Source organism: Aedes aegypti, chromosome 3 (genome assembly GCF_002204515.2).
Source record: "Aedes aegypti strain LVP_AGWG chromosome 3, AaegL5.0 Primary Assembly, whole genome shotgun sequence".
In the NCBI taxonomy this organism is placed as follows: domain Eukaryota; kingdom Metazoa; phylum Arthropoda; class Insecta; order Diptera; family Culicidae; genus Aedes; species Aedes aegypti.
Window position 1 is genome coordinate 50586118 of NC_035109.1, and position 21754 is coordinate 50607871.

Consider the following 21754-nt stretch of genomic DNA (forward strand, 5'->3'; position numbering starts at 1 on the left):
GATATTCTTAGAAGTACGCCTCACAGTGGGACGAATGCCCAAAATCGTGATTTTTTTTTTGTAGCACGGTAAAACGTGCTTCAATTGGTTTGGAGTCTTCAGAAGAAAATTTATAAATTTGAAATTTTTGATGATGTAATTATTCAAAATACGCAGCTTTGAGGAGGTGAATAGGGTTCTAAAACGCTAATGAGAAAAGGGATAAAATCTCCCTAGGTTTAGACTACATTTTAATTAGTTGCATATTTTGATGGTTTCATGAAAATACAACCGAGGAACCTTGAACACCAAGGGCCACTGTTTTTACCACCAATATGACCGCATCTGATTTTTCATACCATTGAGAGTCCCATTTTCTTGAAAAAAATAAAGGATTTTAGGTAAATAGTTATATGTGTAGACATATGAAGTAAAGTTGGACCTACCATAAATTCAAAATTTCCCACCCTTGGAAAATAAACATTTCCAGGGTAAGATAATTTGTTCATACTAGATTGATTAATATCTTGTTCCCACTATAGCTTTGTTGCAATTTCTCAAATGTCCTCTTTCCCGAATAATTGAACTTGTTTAAGGCGAAGTAGGCCGTCATTGAAATTTGTACGAGTCGTTGATGATTGCTGCTAATTTATCTAACGATTTCGAATCAAAGAAAATCAGTTGGTTTTGCACTGACACAGCTGAAAAAGAATCAGCATACTTTATGCATGTTAGCGCGTACAGTGATACATTTTCATGTCAATATAAACTATCAAAACTAAGTTTTATCACTTTGAAATGCAAGTTGAAAACTCATCATTGTTGCCAAAACGAATGACGGGCTACTTAGCCTTAAAATACAGGCGAATAATTGTGATGATTGGTTTATGGATGTAGGCACTAATATACGATCTAGCAAAGTTTGTAAACTCTCTCCAAAAATTTCAGAATCCATGGATCGATATCATTAAATTGAGTGATCTTTTTTCCAGCCATCACTGAAAAAAAAATGCAGGATTGTGGGTCTTTAGATGTTTCAAGTATGCTTTGTGAGTGAGTAAAAACATTTTCGATTTCGGTATACATTGCATGAAACGATGTGAACAATTGAAAAACAACATTTTCCTAAACATTATGGGGTTCTAAAGTGCCCAGAAAAGCAGAAAAGTTTACATTTAAGCCTAAAATATTGACCTATTATATTCAAGTTTCCTCGATTGGATACTCAGGGAAGTCGTTAGAATATACAAGTAATCATAATACAGCCTGAACCCAGGGAGGTTTTATCTGCCTCCATTTGCCGCCTCAATCATTGTTGTGAAAAACTCAATTTCTCACAACTCACGCTTGAGATTTATCATGCGTGTGTTGTCAATCATGCAACTCAGCAGTCAAAAAATCATGGTTGAGTTGGCTCACCTTTTTGACTTATCGTCTCGTATTTCCACAGTTTACTCACACATGGCAATAATTTCTTGTTAGTCTAGTAAAATTAAAGTAATCCTTTCTAACGTAAACAACAACATTCGGGTTTCACACGTTTTTGCCGGGTGTTGCGACTGAATCATTTTTTACGGTTTGAGTTGATTGAGTTGATTTTGCATCAGAATCTCAAGCGTGATATTTGCGAAGCGGATCTCTAATGAGTTTGCTCTCACGGGAGAGCGTATTGATTGAGATTTTGAGTGTGAGTCTATCAACACTGGCCTTAATAACAACAAAACTATGAAAAATCGTTATTTATAACTAAAATTTTACAATACATTTTTCTCTTTGTATTTTAGAACCCTATTCACCTTCAGAATGGTATTGTTTTTCTTTTCACATCATTTTGTGGAACATTGTTACCATTAAAAAAAATATTTTTTGTAAAATATACGGAAAAAACGATATAGGGTCTCGGAACCAATGGTTGTTATCTGAGAGAGAGGAGACAGCTCATTGACAACTGGCTTGTTTTCTTGGCTTCTTTGATTTCTTCTTCTCATGTTTGGGTTGTGCACAAAGGGTTCGGAGAGCACAAACTTGGTCAAAACCATTTTCACATCCCATTTGCCATCAAAAAGATCATAAAATTAAATCATTTCAATAGCAATTTGAGTCCAATCGACAATATTTAAATATTCAACGGTTTTATATGCGAGAGTTTTAGTTTGACTAAATTTTGACGGTTTTTCACACTATGCCCTTCGAATGTGCGGTCTTCCAGTGACAGTTCATGACAGGTTCCCTTGACTTATGGGAGCTCGCAATCTAAGCCAGCTGTCTCCTCTCTCTCAGGTTGTTATATACCAGTAGATTGGACTATGGAATAAAACGTATATTTTTCGATAAAAACGACATATGCTATTTTTAGTGGATGGATCGCCTCTAGTTTAGTCGATTTGCAAAATTTCAGCTTTTTATCAAAATGTCATGTGAATAAATAAGTTTTCGCAAAAAATTTGCTCTCTGGCACCATTAGTTGTCGTCGTGTTCCAGTAGTGAATCAACAGATGGAATGAAGAAATGTTCCAGAGATGACCTTTATGCTTCATTCGAAAGATTTTAGTTGCTGCTCTGAGGGAAAAATGCTAAACCTATATAAAAATCAACGATTTTGTTCAAAATCTCTTGGATTATGTTCGAACGTCTACTACTGGAACACGTGTATCAATAGTGGCCGAAGCGATTTTATGCTCAAAAAATAATGTCACCACTCTTTTTATATTTTTCCCATATAGTTTGGAATCTTTCTGTTAACGCCAAAAAAAAACTCTGTGAAGGCTTTTCGTTATTATGTTATGATTTTTTATTGCTTAAGTAATCCACTAACTCGTTGCAATTTCATCAATCTACAACTTTATAAAAGATAACAATCGTCAAATAAAAAAGTCAAAATTTGCCGCGATTCCAAACTTAATTTTCTGGTCAGTCGATCCATATTATTTGTAAATTATCTTCTGATGATACAAAGACAGTTCACGATTTTAGCCATTCATCCCACTGTGCGCCTGAAAGATCATCTCAACAACTTCCTTAACGCAATTCAAAGGATTTTTTCGAGCATAAATCTCTCATGGTGGTAAGCTCCATCGAAGTTAATACGCCAATCGCGTATTAACTTCGATGGAGCTTACCACCATTAGAGAATTACAGAATTAGGTATATCTGGATGAACATCAGAAGATCACCAAGTAAAAGCTGTATGAAACTGATTTCTGATATAGCTCCGAGAAGTTCTTTGTTGGAATTCTCGGAAAAATCCCAAAAGAATTCATTGCATTGTAGAATTTTTAAGGTAATTCTCGATGCATTTCTCATTCAAAAGTTCCGGGCGAGATTTTTGTCTGGAAGTGGTATTCCTTCAAATGTCAATTCAAAGATTAACTTCCAAAAAATTATGGAATTCATATCGAAGCTCTTGACTTATCAGTCGATTGATCATCCATAAACCATAATCATCGTGAGAAAACTACGAGCATAATCCCTCATCATCTCAAACACAATCTCAAATGTTCGAGCTAATAAGAAAGAAACACCCAAACGATCCAAATGACTTCGAAAGATCGTTTTTTTTTTCACTCTACCGCATAACCGATCGTTCGCTCATAAATGTACCAAAAAGGCCTCCGGTCAGTGCCGTCGCATCTCAACCAGTGCTCGCTTACCAACCCTAGTGTTGGACAATACAAATGCAACTTTTTGCGATTTTCCATAAAAAATGGGTAACTTTAACTCTCTGTCTAGAGTTACGTGGTGAAATGCAAGTTATGTCTGGAGAGTCACGAGTTCACAAATAATAACAGATTAACTGAAGTTTGAAAAATGACAATTTTAACTAATTGTCATAACCTAAAAAATGAAGAAATATTTTCATGTTATATTTAAGTTTTAGATTGAGACGAGATAAACAAGATATACAAATACAGTGTAGGGCTTCCATGTTTGCAAATAAATTGTTTATAATTTTTTGTCGATGTTTTCACTTTCTTCAAATTGTTATTAGTCGTGGTTGGAAAAAATACTCAAAAATATATGTTAAAATGTAAGCTATGTCTGTCGTGCAGTGAAACATTCCATTAAAGCTGTCTATAAAAATAACTGAGTTCTAGCCTGCTGAAGTTGATCATTTTGTTTGAAGAAACGAAAAAGTTGCAAATGCATTATCCAATACTGTAAACACAGACAAACAAACGCAACACTTACAACAAATTTCTTTAGAAATTCGTCGTTCAGTTTATACCTTCATGATCTAGTGAGCTTGTTGTACGAAATACTCTTTTGTACAACAAGACCTACAGATGACGCTAGTGTGAAACGTCAAACACGAAGAAAAAGGATACACACGGTTGTGAAGTTTGTATCAGCGAATTTTAAAAGATCGCTAAATGAGTAGCCGATAGGAATCTCGTCAGTGTCAGGTCTGTTTTTCTGTGTTACCATCATCCGGTGAGCATGTTGCACGAAGTACTGTTTTGTGCAACAAGATGGCGGTAGTGTAAAACATCAAACACGAACAAAAACTGTGCGCGCGCTCCTATAAGCCATTTTACGAGACGTTTCGGAACAGCTGATCGCCGCAACCGCGTCAATTGACAGGAGACCTGGGATTAAATACAGCGTAATTTTTAACAACGCCTCATCTTAACTAACGGGGACATGGAGAAAATGACAAAACAGAGATCCAAAAATGTTCGTTACTGCAGCATTACACCTATTTATTTTAGCAGCTACCTCTTTGTTACCCATATTTCACATAAAAAGGCACTTTTGTGAACAGAAATATTTTAATAATTCGACTCCATTCCTGTTTTCGCCTGTATGAAAAGCTACGCTAGAAATGCGCACAGTCATCAACCATCATCATCGCGAAAATTGACGACGATGATTGAAAATCCCAGGTCTCCTGTCATTTGATCTGCTTCGTAAAATGGCTCATTGTAAGGTTTGAGACATAGCCCGTTTTGAAATGAACGTTAAATGAGTAAACGATGGCAACTTATTTGGTGCTTCGTCCGTTTATCTGTGACTGTAATCGTCTCCGATCGTATGGTCTCGCATCAATACAATTCGACGATTACTCATACCTACTTTTCACCTTCTTCAGTCACCACCAAAGCATGTGCTGTGTGATGACTGGTGCAAACGATTTGCGCCCCCTTTCCGATCGAATGGCGCGCGCGATCCTAAAAGAAAAAAGTCTGTGCAGCGACGATCATCGTCGCTCGCCGCAGACGAAGACGCCGATACCTACAGTGAGAAATTAATTGGGCAACAAAAACGATTGCCCTCTGCCGTATATTGGGATCACCCACCATCAGCTAAACTGCGAATGTTCGCATAGTCGACGTAAGCGCCAATATGACCAAAATACGTTTTTTTTTTCTTTGCCATGAATTCTCTGCTTATAATATAAATTTTTTCGCTAAGATTGCTACCAGATACAAACATAGTGCTGGTGGTTACGCCGTTCATGCAAGCATGGGCAGCAATAGCATCGATCGGGTCATTTCTCACTCACTCGGTCATCTTTATGAGTTGGTCTCGCAAACGATAAACGAGCATCGTAGTGACCGATGACCGACCGGTCAAAATGTGCGCACGCATGTGTGTGTGTCACGAAGATCAATAGGTCAAACGGGTTGCTGCGGTACGCGCAGTAGGCTGCGCGGATTATGCTTGCGAAGCTTTTTGTGCCATCTTCATTTTGATTGCCCTTGGTGAAAGCATCTTTTATTGTTCGTTGAATGGTAAATGGCTTTAGGGGCGCTTAAGTGTTGAGGTTGAACTCGAGTGCGGAAGATAAATTGCTAGGAGCACTCAAGTATGTAAGAACATGGATTGGCAGTGCTGCACCTAGACTCATATAACATTGTTAAATGTGTAGTGTTATAAAGAGGATATATGAAAAGCCGTGGCAGATCTAGTAGATCATCTGACCTGAACTCCAGGATTGTTTGCTGGACATAGACCGCCTTACTTTACATATTACATAGTGACAATATATTATGTGGATTTAGATTCAAAAACTTGCAGAGAAGAACAAATATTTTCCGAGTGTTTTGTATATCTGGACATTTAAGATATAGCAAAACTTGTTTCTTTATATTTTTGTTAAATAATTTGAACAAAGCGATCATTTGTTTTTCAATTGCAACTGATTGTGCGGCGATCTCGAAAATGTTCCAATTCGAAACAATTTGCTCGCCCAAATCTTTCCCCTCTGCTGACTGCACCCGTCCACCAAAGTGTGCGCGAGTGAAAATGGATCATCCGTGAGTGAGGCGAGCGCGATCGCTCTCGCAACAAACTGAAACACTACTGACCACAACACACAAATTCGGCCACCACCAGACGAGACGAAGCACGGACAGAGAGCTTGGTGCGCGTGAGAATGAGCGAATATCGCAGTCCTGTAACGAAAACCGTTCACCCGCAGTAAACAAAATCACATCTAATGTGGTGTGTAAAGATTTAATTTTAGATTTCTCGTGCGCTTCGGTCGACGTCGTCGTCGTTTAGAGATCTACCGGCCTACATCCCACACTCATAGAGCTCTGTGCATTACCCGGATGGAGATAATATAACTAAAACAATATAACGTATTATGACAGTATTATTGAAAACATACTATACAGTTTATTGTAAAAATAACAATAAAATAACGTTCTTATATATTGTTTTGAACCATTTACTATATGGTATATGAAGTTTTTACAATATAATGTAAGGGTTGTTAGGTATCGTAACGCCACAAATCTACTTTTTTCTCATGCATATCTCATCTGTAAAAGAAAAACTATTAGTCAAATGGTTTTCCAATCGTAGCAAACTGTTGAACAACTATATTGTATATTGTTTTGAATGGTGATTCGCTTTTTCATTTACAGTATGTTAAATAATGTAATTGAAAAAAATCCTTATTGTTACATCAATGTTTTGTTCCATTCACTGAATGGAACATTCTTATCCGGGTAGCTACACAACCTAGCAGCATCGGTGTCATGTTGTTTAGTGATGCACATGATCGCCAAGTGAGGGCGATCGACGGCTGCCGTGATCGTGCGGGAAATGAGCGAAGAACGAACGAGTTGGATCGGTTAATTACTTAATTGGGACCGATACGCGCTCGCACACTGTGGATATGGGATCAGATACGAGTGCAGGATCAGATCAGGGTCTGAGCGGAGAAGATGGGACAATGGTGAACGATGTGTCATTGTGAGTGAGTTTGATTGATGAACGACGATTGGCGGACCGGGGAATGCCACCAACCGATCGAGATTGCAATCACGATCGGACGGCGAGATGATGATAGAGGTTAGAGTAGCCCATTTGGGATCGCCGCCGTGGTCAGGTCTAGGGGAGAGAGTGTGAGAGAGAGAACGTTGGTGGTGTGCTCTGAGAAACAAGTCGCCTAAACTCCCACTGCATATAGTGTGACAGTGTTGCCAAACTTACGGGTACTGATTATGATTGAGTTAATTGAAGATGTTTCGAAAGCATTACTTCTGCTTCTTGGCATTACGCCCTCATTGGGATAAAGTCTGCTTCTCAGCTTAATGATCGTATGAGCACTTCTACAGTTACAGGTCGGACTCGATTATCCGGAATATCGATTTTTTTTTCACTGCAGATAATCGAATCACTAAAAAAATAGAGAAAAATAAAAAAAAATAAATAAAATAGGAAATTTCCATTATGAAAAGATCATGGACCGATCAGGAATCAAACCCAGATACCATCAGCATGGCTTTGTTTTGTAGCCGCGGACTCTAACCACTCGGCTAAGGAAGACCCCTGGCGGAACTTTTAAAGCATTACTTGTTGTTGAATAGCAGTTTTGCAACCGGGTAGGGTGCAGAATCACTTGGGCACTTCCATTATTCACTTTGGCATGGGGGTTTTTTCTCGGCCGTATCGTCTGAAACTTTGCAATAAGAAGTGTTTCAGTAAGACGCATATTGTGACCAAATATGAGCTTTGTAGCTTTCAAAAAACCCCACTGCCGAAGTGAATCAAAAGTGCCAAGAATAGGATCCGGCTCCCTATATGACTAAATCCTGGCATGATAAAACTGTAAATTTCATCACAAGGACGTTCATCCGAAGTGAAAGTTTCAAAACTCTAACCTCTCAAACTGTCTGACCTTCTTTCTTCTGAACGCTTTATTGATCATCTTATCCGTGATATACATCTGGCAAATATGCCTCTTCATGTGAGGCAAAAGGCTTACCTATCCTGAAATCTCAATGTGACTCGGTTACACAAATTTCTATTCGATGCTCTCTGGGGTATCCAAAATGCTTTAGAAAACGTATCTTTCGATGCCACATAGAAAGTTGCACGAAATCTTGGGCTACCTGTAATGAATACCAATTGAAACCAGAATGTACGTAATAACGAAATTACATTTTGCGTTATTCGATGTGCAAAGTTTCCGTATAAGGTTTTTCCAGAAGGCCTGATACGTACAAAATTGGAGACAATTTTTGTGCATTTATTATATGTTGAAAATTTACATACATTACAAGTTTTAAAACTAATCTGTAATATGATGCGACTTTATTTATGATAATAAAGTTTATTTGATAGTTCCTTTGGATTTATTCGACATTCTTTTTAAGTTTATACGGAACGAAAACACAATGCACAAATGAACTCAGAATAACGCGTTTCGTGCGAAAAAAAAAAAACTCGTCAATCGGACGATTTCATTTACCATGTTGTACGGATGTGATGTAAATTGTATAAGAAAATGACTTTTTGTGTAAATTCTCATGTGACTTCTAGCTATCTGGGTAAAATATCTATTGTTCTTTTTAAGGAAAGGCAAAACCGCGATAGAATTCGACGTTCATGTCTTTATGGATCTGAGGTAAATGTTCCTTTACTCAGGTGATTGTGACGTAAATCATTATAGATTCCAAAGTTACACCTCACATTGTATTCAGAGTCATGAAAGTTTGCATGGCCTCCGGTCAATGCTGGCGAAACTTTGATAAAATTTCAACATTCCAACATTCCAATAAATATTAGATCACGACCTAGGATATGACTGACTGACGATGACTGGATCATTATCTACTACTTACGCTACACATACATCCTAAACAAGGAGCCCTTTCTTGTCTTTACCTTTAAAATAGAATCTTTAGAGACCTTTTTCCCGGGAAAAGAGGATCTTATAAGACATTTCCAAAATGTTTCTAAGACATTTTTGGGATTCCTGAAATAACGACAAGTAGGATCTCGGTACCAATGGTTGTTATATACCAGTAGATTGGACTATGACATAAAACGTATTTTTTTTTTTTTTTTTTTTTGACAAAAACGACATGCGGCGTTTTTGGTGGATAGATCACCTCTAGTTTAGTGAATTTGCTAAATTTAAGTTTTTGTTTTGCCAAAAAGTCATACAAATATATTTTTTTTTTCGTAAAAAATAAATAGCTCACTTGTACCAGTAGTTGCCGTCGTGTTCCAGCAGTGGATCAATTGATGGAAGTAGTTTTTCAAATAGATGTATAAAAATGAAGAAATGTTACTGGGATGATCTTCCTGCTTTATTCGAAAGACTTAAGTTGCTACTCTGAGGAAAAAATATTGAACCTATGTAAAAATCAACTATTTTGTTTAAAATCTCTCGTATCATTTGCGAACGTCTGCTACTGGAGCGCAACTACTGGAACACGTGTATCAATAGTGACTCAAGTGCTTCGATGTTCAAAGCATAGTTATATCACTACTTTTAAACTTTTCCCATATAGTAGAGGTTGAAATCTTTCTGTTGACGCCAAAAGATCTCTGTCTGGCTGTTCCTTGTGTTATGATTTTTTATTGCTTAGGTAATCCACTAATGGCACCAGCACCCTATTATTGTTTGAACTTTTTGTTTATTTTTCCAGCGATATCATAACAAATTAACACATTGAAATAGCCAGAGTTTCATTCAGGAATTAATATTTTTCAGGGTTTCTTGAGGTACATTTTTACTAACTTCCACCAAGAATTTCTTTTTGAAAACCTTCGAGAAGTTAACCAGGATTTTTAATGATAATCACAAAAATTACCTCAAAAAATCTAGCAAGAGTGCCTCCAGAGATTATTTAAGATAATTTTCATGGAAATTTTGGAGTTTTTTGGAATAATTTCTTTAAGCAATTGTGGATGAATTCTTGGAAGACAGAAACTCAGTGTTAAAAAAAAGTTGTACTTAGTCTAAATAATGCATGAGTATTTTACAACTCTCGCGTTGAGTATCATACAGGCGTATCTGCAGTGATTGATTTCTCATCGTCGATTTTCTCTTTGGATCAATACAAGAAATGCAATCAATTTTGGTAACATTTAACGATAAAACATGACGAAGGACGATGAGTTCTTTCTACAGAATACTAAAAAGCATTTGAAAGCTGTCTCCCAGCCAAGTAATTGGCATAAGAGAAAATCGATGAAGAGAAATCGATCATTGCAGTTACGCCCTTATGATACTGAACGCGAGAACTTATTCTAAATTATGTTTCTAACTAACATACGGCTAGCAACTTTCTGATTTACTATATTTATTGGGTTAGTTGCCTACACCGAAATGTTGAACATTTGTGTGAAATATTTTAAGGGTGCACTTTTACTGTGGTTTTCTGCGAGACAACCAAACAAACAACGGTTAGTACTTGTGGAAAAGTTTGTGTTCTATTTGAACACCCTAAATGTTCGAGTTCGCACCCCCTAGGTTTCTATGGGATTGTTTGCCGCAGAAATCAAATCCTACCGGTGAAGTGAAATTTTATTCCTGCATTCCCGAGTGAAACTTTCTTTCTGTTTTGTGTTTAAAATTATGTTAAAAGCTATGTTGATCTTGAAATCTTGTGTACAAGCCTGTTCAATGAACTTGACCCAAAGTTTCAATTGTTTGTGAGACTTTGCTTTTCCAAGCATTTTCTAATCAAAACAAAGTCGCCAACTGCCACCTGATATTTCAGCATGGCAGAAGCAGTATTCTGACAGATTGTACTACCTTCTTTTTAGATTGCTTTTAGCACCTTTTAGACTTGCTGAAAAGGTTGAGAAAACGGGAAAACTAATTTGACATTTTGTGTGGGTATTTTTCATAACCTATGAATCACAAAACACGTAAATTATTTGATTCCAATGTTTATTTTGGCAGGTCCACTTACCTTGAATATTAAGAAACTATGGAATAATTTGGAAAAAAAAATCCATACGAAATCAAACTTGCACTTTTTAGTGAGAACAAGATTTTTGACACAATTATTTCCACAATTATTGCTTCAAATGTACTCCAGCTCGGAGGTACGGTTGAAGTAAACTAGTTACCTATTTCATTCTGTCGACGTTCTTATGCGATTACAGACATGATATCGAGTCTGTGATTGCATTAGAATGCAAGCGTACGAAAGAGTATCTAAGACATTCCAAACTGGTGAGCTCGTTCGCTCATTCGCCACTACAAGTGTCGGCATGGAGCCTTATTCCTGTTTTATATAATTTAAATATACACTTATTTTTCTTTTTTGTCAGTACTAAAAATATCATATCGATATCGTCATCGCCACCGTGAATTGAAACTTGCCGTATCGTCAATTATTCATGAAAAGAGCCAATTTAACAGTTAAAAATTCAGGCTATTGACATGGGTGGACACACCATCTTCTATGGTGACAGAGGGCTCCATTGGCTTGTCAGATGGATCGGGCCCGGGACATTCTGTCACTGCAAATCGCTGCAGTATATATAAGGCATGTCCATAGGCTGGTTAAATCCAAGTAACACCCAAATTTCAATAGTTTATCGTCAAAATTCAATAGTTTTCTCCATTTGAGTAAAATGTTGTATACATTTCTGACCGATTGGTGGGAAAATATCGGAAATTTATCGATAAATGGCTGAGTGATTAGCGTTCAAAATCTAACATAATTTCGTGACGGTCGCAACATTTTAGATTTTCAATTGACACCCAGTATATTGCCGTGAGACGTAGTTAACGTCCAAAAAAAACTTAGAGGCGTTCCCAAAAATATCTTAAGGTTTTGCTGAAGACTCGCTGAAAATCAACCCTGAAGTGATAAAGGGCCTTCCCTAAACCACAAGAGGGAGGATGGGGGTTGTTCTGGCCGAAGACGAGATGTGTCACCTGGCTTCTTGTTAGTTTTCTTCTCTTATTGTACCGTTTTGTCTCAAATTCCGAACAGACTCATATTCCGAACACTCGCTTATTGTATGGCGATTTGATTGAAATGTTTCTCTGGAATATATCATCAAACTACCAGGAAATGGCAGTCAATTGAAATCCAATTTTAACCGCTTTGAATCCATTCAATACCTTGGAAGTAGTGATCAGTGTCTAGTTCGAGGTAAGTAAAACTAGTTCAGACATTATTCATTTGTATACGATTTATCTGTGCTGTTCGGAATTTGAATCATGGTGTTCGGAATATGAGACAGAATGCACACAGTGTTCGGCATTTGAATTAAAATGTTGTTCCATAGTTTTATGTTACACCAATACTAAGCCAGAGTAAAAAAAAAACATCTGTTAGTTGGACTTCGCGTACAAATCAAAATTTTCACAAATATCAGCAAAATTATGCCTATTAGATGCATTTGAAGTCACTGTTGGTCTTAAGTATTCGGAATATGAGTCAAACCCGACCAGAACCACATAACAAGAATATAACACATTCCTATAAGCAGTAGTTAAAAATAACAGAAATTGATAAAATTTTGTTATCAAGATGGCTTTGTTCTGAACTTGTTATATTTTTAGTAACATATTTATAACTACATTTGTTATATTTTTGACATCGCATCTATAAGTTTGTTGCAAATAACATCCGGTGTCATAAACAGTAATATAGTTTGCAATAATTTTGTTATTTTGTAACATCCTTGCAACACATTCTGTAATAATTTTGATATAATTGTGTGGAGTTCCGATTATTGATAGAAAAGGAATCACCCTCCACGCGATGCACGCACAACTTACCCAGGCAAGTGCCAGTTCACAAGTGAGGTAGAATGAATGCAAGTGTGCAGGTGACAGTTGCTTTTCATTCAGGAAACCGATTGCTGTGATCAATTCTATTGCCATACTTCAACGCAGTGGATTCTATATCTCACATTCTCCCTCTACTCCAAAGAAATTGCATCATTCAATGGTAATTGAAGGTTTTGATAAAGTTCCTCTTAGTGAGTTTTTACACTTATTACAATATATTGCATTGAAATTGATTCAGTTAGTTTTATCAGCAATCCTTTTTAAACTTGTTTAAATTCCAGTTTTCTTTATCTCGCCAATCCATATAATGAAATTTTCGTACCATACTATTTAAAAAAATATATTTCCATTTTGACCATTCTACAGTTATATTTTGGTTGACACATCGCCATATCCCTTGATTCTTTGACTGTAGAATTACTTTTTTCATTTATTTATTCTTCTATACTTCAACCTGACTGTTGAAAAACAAGCCTTTGGAATACAAAACCGTTCCGGCAAACTTTGTACTGCAATCAGTATAGTTTTACGTCAATTGCTGAGCTTCCAACTCATGGCCACACCCATTGCACTCTAAATTGCTGTCAGTACATTTCATGTGATTTCTATCGCACATTGCAACATTTTTAGATTTTCGCAATTTTCCAAGAAATTTTCCTATTCTAATATTTTTCACTTCTTTTACTACATGCACGTTCCTACATGCTGACATTATACAATAACAAACAATACGCTGAAGCTTTTTTGGTAGCGGACATTGCCGGGGCTTGTCTTCCCCCACGGCAAACAACATGCTTAAACGTTTTGACAGCGGACATTACCGGGGCTCGTCTTCCCCCACGGCAAACAATACGCTGTTGCTTTTTTGGCAGCAGACATTGCCGGGGCTTGTCTTCCCCCACGGCAAACAATACGCTGAAGCTTTTTTGGCAGCGGACATTGCCGGGGCTTGTCTTCCCCCACGTCAAACAACACGCTTAAACGTTTTGACAGCGGATATTGCCGGGGCTCGTCTTCCCGCATGGCAAACAACACGCTGAAGCTTTTTTGGCAGCGGACATTCCCGGGCTCGTCTTTGCCACGGCAAACAACACGCTGAAGCTTTTTGGCAGCGGACATTGCCGGGGCTTGTCTTCCCCCACGGCAAACAACACGCTCAAGCTTTTTCGGCAGCGGACATTCCCGGGCTCGTCTTTCCCACGGCAAACAACAAGCTGATGCTTTTTGGGTAGCGGACATTGCCGGGGCTTGTTTTCTCCCACGGCAAACAACACGCTGAAGCTTTTTGGCAGCGGACATTGCCGGGGCTTGTCTTCCCCCACGGCAAACAACACGCTTAAACGTTTTGAAGCGGACATTGCCGGGGCTCGTTTTCCCCCACGGCAAACAACACGCTCAAGCTTTTTTGGCAGCGGACATTCCCGGGCTCGTCTTTCCCACGGCAAACAACAAGCTGATGCTTTTTGGGTAGCGGACATTGCCGGGGCTTGTTTTCTCCCACGGCAAACAACACGCTGAAGCTTTTTGGCAGCGGACATTGCCGGGGCTTGTCTTCCCCCACGGCAAACAACACGCTTAAACGTTTTGAAGCGGACATTGCCGGGGCTCGTTTTCCCCCACGGCAAACAACACGCTCAAGCTTTTTTGGCAGCGGACATTCCCGGGCTCGTCTTTCCCACGGCAAACAACAAGCTGATGCTTTTTGGGTAGCGGACATTGCCGGGGCTTGTTTTCTCCCACGGCAAACAACACGCTGAAGCTTTTTTTTGGTAGCCGGGGCTTGTCTTCCCCCACGGCAAACAACACGCTTAAACGTTTTGAAAGCGGACATTGCCGGGGCTCGTTTTCCCCCACGGCAAACAACACGCTCAAGCTTTTTTGGCATCGGACATTGCCGGGGCTTGTCTTCCCCCACGACAAACAACACGCTGAAGCTTTTTTTAGTAGCCGGGGCTTGTCTTCCCCCATGGCAAACAATAGCAGCTGCTTTTTCACTCACTTCATACTTCACTGTCAACCCCCGGTTTTTCGCTTGTGCCGGAACCATTTATTGTTGCTTTAGATATTTTTTTTCACACGCGAAAACTAAACTCCGCACACATGACGCTGTACTACTAAATTTTCACATATTTTTTTCACTTTTGTAGCGCGGAAGGGTGATTCCTTCCATTACATAAATATGGAAATAAATTCCAGGTATCTTTCCGCAAATTAGCAGAAAATTGGCAGGATCGCCAATGTGGAGTTCCGATTATTGATAGAAAAGGAATCACCCTCCACGCGATGCACGCACAACTTACCCAGGCAAGTGCCAGTTCACAAGTGAGGTAGAATGAATGCAAGTGTGCAGGTGACAGTTGCTTTTCACTCAGGAAACCGATTGCTGTGATCAATTCTATTGCCATACTTCAACGCAGTGGATTCTATATCTCACAAATTGTAACAGGGTTTGTTTTATTTTAGTTTTATTTGGGGCGAATTTTGTTAGAATTTTTGTTATTTTAACTACTAACGGTACATGTTTTATGACAACTGGTGATATAAAAAAATCATATCAGAGAAACACATTCTGTTATAATCTTGTTTCTTCCGTCTAGTCGGGAAACGGTAGGATCTTTTTGCTGCCAGAAAACTTGTACACCGCAATGAAAATTGAAAAGGAGAGAAAACAGCTGAGTTCAGAAGGTTCTAAAGCAGTGCTTCCCAAACTTTTTCAACTTTCGCCCCCTTGAGATCAATAGTTATCTGAAATCGCCCCCCTGATATGTGAATCATTATTTTAATTTAATATAATTTAATAGAATATGTACATTTTAAAATATTTTCTTTATCGATAACCCCCAATTATTAGGAATAATTTACTGAACTGAAATTTATAATAGCAATTTTCACAATATTTTGCGTGCATTACAGGCTACTGAATCAGTTTTCGATACAAGTTCGACCCAGTTTAAACAATTTTAATGTAATTTATGCAACTGCTACAACTTGTGGCGTAGTTTTGAGATGGTTCGTTAATTGTGATTTCATACCGATTTATCCGCTATTTTTAAAATTACTGCAATAATGTTTGATATTTCTGGGAACGCTTTTTTATGTAATCAAAAATACTGAAAGAGAATATGGAAATCCAGAATGTTTTTCAACTCATTTTTCAATGTTGCAATGATGGCATTTTTTGTAACACCAAGAAAACTCAGATTTTTTTTGACATACTGAAGGTTCCAATCCGACGCATCTCTAATATATCTTCAAATTTATTTTAAATAGAGTGTTATTCGTCTTCCGAATCAAACAGTTTGGTCATTGGAACCCGATTTTTGTTTGCTAAATTATTCAAAATTTGTCTCTAAAATGGTTTGTACCATAATAAATGATAATAATTGGTGCAACCGATACTTTAAAATGGGTACTGTAGATTTTTTTTCCGTAAAAAGCTTGATGCCAATAAAAAATATTGGGCATTTGCAAAAAGTTCCAATAATTATCTGATACATGTTTTTTACATCTAAAACTTGCTGTGTTTCAAATGCTATCTGTGACTTATCATCCGACCTTGTAAAAATCTCAAATACCGACAATTCTGAAAATTCACATGATATTAAAAAACATAGATGCATTACACAATTATTTTGTGTTTGATAATTATCAATTCTGCCTATCATAGTTTTAAATTGATCATTATTAGAGATATATCGATCTAAGGTAAAATATTCCTGGAATTAGTTAAGTTTGGAATTGATTAACCTTCAGATGTGTGTCCTCCAAAGGTTATGCGTAATTATTTTCAAATGATGCAGTATTAGCCTTTTCGCCCCCTTTCTGGATTTTTCGCCCCCCAAATTCTGTTTTACAAATTTTCGCCCCCTTGAGCTTGAAAATTGCACCTAGGGGGCGAATTCGCCCACTTTGGGAATCACTGTTCTAAAGTAACCGTACAATAATCATCACTGGCAACGCTGTTTGGCGGAGCAATCAGAGGCTGGATTCTCCGCCTAATTAGCACAAAATTCAGATACGTGTTGTCGAGTCTCTGTCTCGTGTTTTGGCCAAAGACCACGGTCTATACCATTTTTTTCTATTTAAAGGAGGGGAAAAATTTTAGATTTGTTTTTAAACAATCGTGTTTTTTTATGTTAACTGGTGTTTTTGACATTCTGCCCTTGATTAGAATCACCTATTCTTCGAAACAAAACAGTAGATGATATGCTATTTCATATATGTTTGGACTGAAAATCCCACACAAACTTTATTTCAAATGCACCAGCTCATGGACCAATCGAAGGGGCTAAAACTTACAGAGGGTCTTCTCCAATCCCAGGTCATAAACCAAGGAGGGGCCCTTGAAATTATACGACTTTATTTTTCTCCCATACTCAGAGCCGTAGCGTGGCCTCACAGCGCCCTTGGCAAACCTCCCGTTGGGCGCCCCTATGATGCAATTTTTTATGTGATTGAAGCACAGATAACAGACGTTGATGTCCGATTGTAAAATTGTGTAAGACAATTAACGGTCATTTTGAATGGTAACACAAGTAGCAACATCGTGGTGGAGCTGTCATCGCTAAGTTTCTATGACGATGTCAGTGGTGAATATGAAATATTTAAAGATACTGATATTCACCACTGATTCACGCAATTTGTTGTGTGGCGGCGCTAGTGATTGCAAGGAGTTTTAATTTGAATATTTACACAGGGTTTCAGGAAATTTTTGTTCTAGCATAAACATCTTTTATCTGTGATTGAAGTTTTCGTTGAACATCCCAAGTAACCATGCGGCTCAAGCTATTATTCATGCATATATATGGTGTCAGCAAGACCAAGCTGAGGGTCGTGGGTTCGAATCCCACCGGTCGAGGATCTTTTCGGGTTGGAAATTTTCTCGACTTCCCAGGGCATAGAGTATCTTCGTACCTGCCACACGATATACGCATGCAAAAATGGTCATTGGCATAGTAAGCTCTCAGTTAATAACTGTGGAAGTGCTGATAAGAACACTAAGCTGAGAAGCAGGCTCTGTCCCAGTGGGGACGTAACGCCAGAAAAGAAGAAGAAGAAAGCAAGCATATACTGTATAGCTACTTCAAGGTGTCAAAAGGCTTCACAAAGGTCGAGTAAATTTTATAAAATATAACACAAAAATGCCTGTAGAGGGGCCCTTTTCCACTTTAAATAAACTTTAATTGTAGTTATACAGTATTGCTAGCTTAACGTATACCGTTTATAGGCATATATTGCAGTTTTTGCTTTTTTAGTTGTTTTCGCAAGAGTCTTCCAATAAGTGGAAGCAAATTCGTCAAATTCTTAGAATAAAATGCAATAAAAAACTTTTTATCAATTTTTTAGTGGAATCAGAGGAAATAATAAGATAATATGTGTTTCGTTATACCATTTTGAAATTTAATTCCTAAATAGTAACATGGAAAAAAATGAATTTGTTTTATTAGTTAATTAAATGTTCATGGAATTTGCAACGAATTTATAAGCATCCCTTACTCAATAGCCTTGTTTCTGTGATACTCGCGTTAGTAATTTACTTAAATCTCCAACACTTCTCCTTCTTGGTTGAATTTCAGAAATGGTATTTAATGTGATCTAAAATTTATTAATGCTAAATCATCTCCAGCGAATCAAAAAAAAAACTATAGTCAGTCAGCGTGGAATATGTTCATACTAGGGAAAAAAAATTCAATCTTTTTAACTCATGTTTGCTTATTACTGACACGAAATTCTCTGAAAATGTTGTTCAGGATTCTGTAAGAGTTCCTCCCACGTGTAGAAATTTTTGAATATTCTGCCCAGCTGCACAGTGATGTCACGGCGGGGAAAAGTTAAAAATAACTTTCACTAACAATTCTGAAAGTATTTTTGTATTTCTCTTCTAAATTCAAACCCAGAATTTTTTGAAGTTTAAATAAAAACTGATTTTTTTTACATTTCCTCAAAGAACGTTATCAAAATTCTTGTGTTTGTGCTCCCTAGTAAAATGTATGGGGAATTATAATCAACTTCGACTAAATTTTCAAATGTGAGCACACACTCGAATACATGCTCCGCTTAAACTATACATTTTTCATTCTTCAGAATATCAAAGGTTCATCTTGAGCAAACTTGCACACCATAATTTTCGGTTGGTTGAAGAATTTAGGTGCTACAAATCTGTATGGCCAAAATGTTTAAATAGATCCAATGAACATTCTTGTTTAAATGTTGAAACAACATTCACAAATCATTTGAAAAATTCTAATGCAAACAAGTTGAAGGTCTTTGTATCATGTATTGTTGTTGCTTGGCTGATGCGTCAAATAACTTGACAGATATGATGATCATGATGATGATGAGGTTATCATGATCAAAGAAGAGTCTATCATGCGATGAAAATAAATAGTTTCAGACGGCAATTATCTGGTCATTCATAGTAAAGGATCTTCATTTGGGCATGAACAATCCATTTCAAGACTTTCTATACCATTTGTATGGAGATAAATCACTGTGAGCTGTAATGAAAGGCCTGTTCAAGATTATCTGTCATAATGATCTACCGTACTCTGAGAACCCTGTTCAAGATGCTCGTAGGCTTTCAAAAAGACTGTTTAATTCTTATCAAGTTTATTTGAATATGTTTTTTTTATTTCCAAGAGAACCTCCAAATAAATACCACAAACTTGATTTTTGCTCAAACCAGTTTTAATGGCTATTAAAAACCATTAGAGATTAAGCAAGTAACCATGATGTTAGAATTTGAAATAAATGTATGGGAATCATCCAAAATACTGAAAAGTATTTGAAAGCGATTCAGGAATTGTTCAAATTTTCCATTATTATGTTGAAAAAATTCTGTTGGAAATTTGTTTTAGGAGGCGCCCTTATTTAATAAATGCCTTTCAAAATTAACAAAATACTTTACGCATTTTGGCGCCCCACAATGGCTGGCGCTCTTGACGGGTGCCAACCTGGCCAACCGCACGCTACGGCATACTGAGCTGGGTCAGTGTACTGTTTATGTACAGCCCCTTAATTAAGAAGTATCATGAAAAGACTCTAAGAGAAAACACATATAAGAATAGATCCCTTATAACAGAAGGACGAAAAGATATCAGTAAGCACAACAATGTTTACCGAATGACAACTACTCATCTAATACAACAGCGCTGAATTTCAAAATTTTCATCATAGTGGGCTTTGAGATTTGATGGGAAAAAGTTCATTACATGGTGAGAGAATTTAGTGATTGCTACGATCACGCCCTATATGCACTGTGCTTAAGGCGAAACAGCTTGGAATCAAAATTCAATAATGTACCAAAACTATCTCGCGAAAGAAGCATCAAACTACTCTGCAATTTCTATTTAAGCTTTGTGCACTAGCAGAATGCTTAAAATAAGAAGATTGACTTTGCACGTTCATTATTCGTTCAGATTAGTGCCTTTGAAATCGTGAGTAGGGGCACAAGCCGGCCATTGTGCCTGCCATCTTTGGATTCCGAGATGTGTCACCTTAAATTTCGACAGTCTTTTAAAACCTTATCTAGTGATTCCAATAATTCAATTATTCATGAACAATAGAATGAACCCCAACACAACTGGCATCACTGCCCACTGGGTGCGAGCTGAGCCACCACACCGTTGCTGCTCCCCCATTTTTTGGAGCAACGACGACGACGCGTTGCCCCACGACCACGGGAGAGAGAGGCCTTAATCCAATCGTGGCACTCCGCCGCTGAGACAGTGCGATTTATCCTCTCGTAGTGTCTCGTAGCCGGTCTCGCGCTTTTCTTTATCAGTGTAGGATTTTTTTTATTTGTTCCGTTCCGTTTTAGCTGGGTTACTTTTATTTTTTAAACACAAACGCTGCCTCTGTGCCCCCCATCTAGGCCAATATTGTGTGTTGTGTGTCTCTGAATTAGGAATTGTTGGAACGCAGGTTTTCTGTACGTGCCGTCGTCGTCGCGTTAGCATTGCTTTCTTCGGGCGAAATCTGTTTTGTCGTCGTCGTCGTCGCCATCTTCGATCGGCCTACTCGAAAGTTTAGAAAAAAAAATCCTCGCTAAATTTCAAGTGCGCGCAGTGTGATAAGCTACTCCCATACAAAATTGTTGGCCCGAAGAGGGAGAAGTTCTTTGCGCCGAAAGAACATCATCATCAGCCTTTAGAGAAGTGCCCGAACACCATTATTCGGAGCAGCTGCGGCAGCTCGTGTGTGTACCGACGGCATTAGTTTTATTGTTATTTATATTATGGTCTAATATCCTCGTGCTAGATGTCCCGGCGTACTTGAGGGCCCCCCCCCCTTGATCCAACCCGCCCCAACCGATACCCAAACCGAGAAGGCAAACAGGCACAAATTGTGCATAAATTTGGTTGTAAGTACATTAACAGTCTCCATATACCACACAAAACAGTCGCTCTTCTTGTAGCTCGTAAGCCCCAAACTCACCATCCATCGCCTCCTATGATCCCCTCACCACGTTTCACCAACCATACTATACTAGCTACTGTCAAACCGCCAACGGCCATTTCTCACCTTCACCACTCGTCGTCGCGCTCTCTGTGCCCAACCAATGCAGAGGCAGAGGGACACTCTCTAATAGCCTCTACCTATACCTTAGTGTCAGCTGTTCGCTCGCACGGGCACGCAGCAGGTGGTGAGTAAAACCAACCGCACACCGATCCGAACCCAGCGGTTGGCGCGCTTCGGTTTTCACTTTCAAACCACCCTCACCTACATTATACATTATACAGTCGTTGCTTCTGCCCGTTTTGGGGCCACTGT

At 38.1% G+C, this 21754-nt stretch overlaps 2 protein-coding genes across 7 annotated transcripts in view; one reads left to right on the top strand and one right to left on the bottom strand.

Annotated features, from left to right (window-relative positions):
• LOC5571231 (G protein-activated inward rectifier potassium channel 3) overlaps window positions 1–21754 on the bottom strand; it is a 377954-nt gene that overhangs the window by 225123 nt on the left and 131077 nt on the right. The gene's annotated exons all lie outside the window — the stretch shown is intronic.
• Window positions 1–21754, top strand: part of LOC5571230 (serine/threonine-protein phosphatase 2B catalytic subunit 3) — a 211669-nt gene that overhangs the window by 149165 nt on the left and 40750 nt on the right. For 2 of the 4 annotated variants that reach the window (XM_021851318.1, XM_021851319.1), the window contains exons 1-2: window positions 20676–21179; window positions 21242–21344. The exons of the other annotated variants lie outside the window; for them this stretch is intronic. The gene's annotated coding sequence lies outside the window, so the exon portion shown is untranslated. Of the gene's footprint in view, window positions 1–20675; window positions 21180–21241; window positions 21345–21754 lie in introns of those variants that run through there. 4 annotated transcript variants of the gene reach the window in all.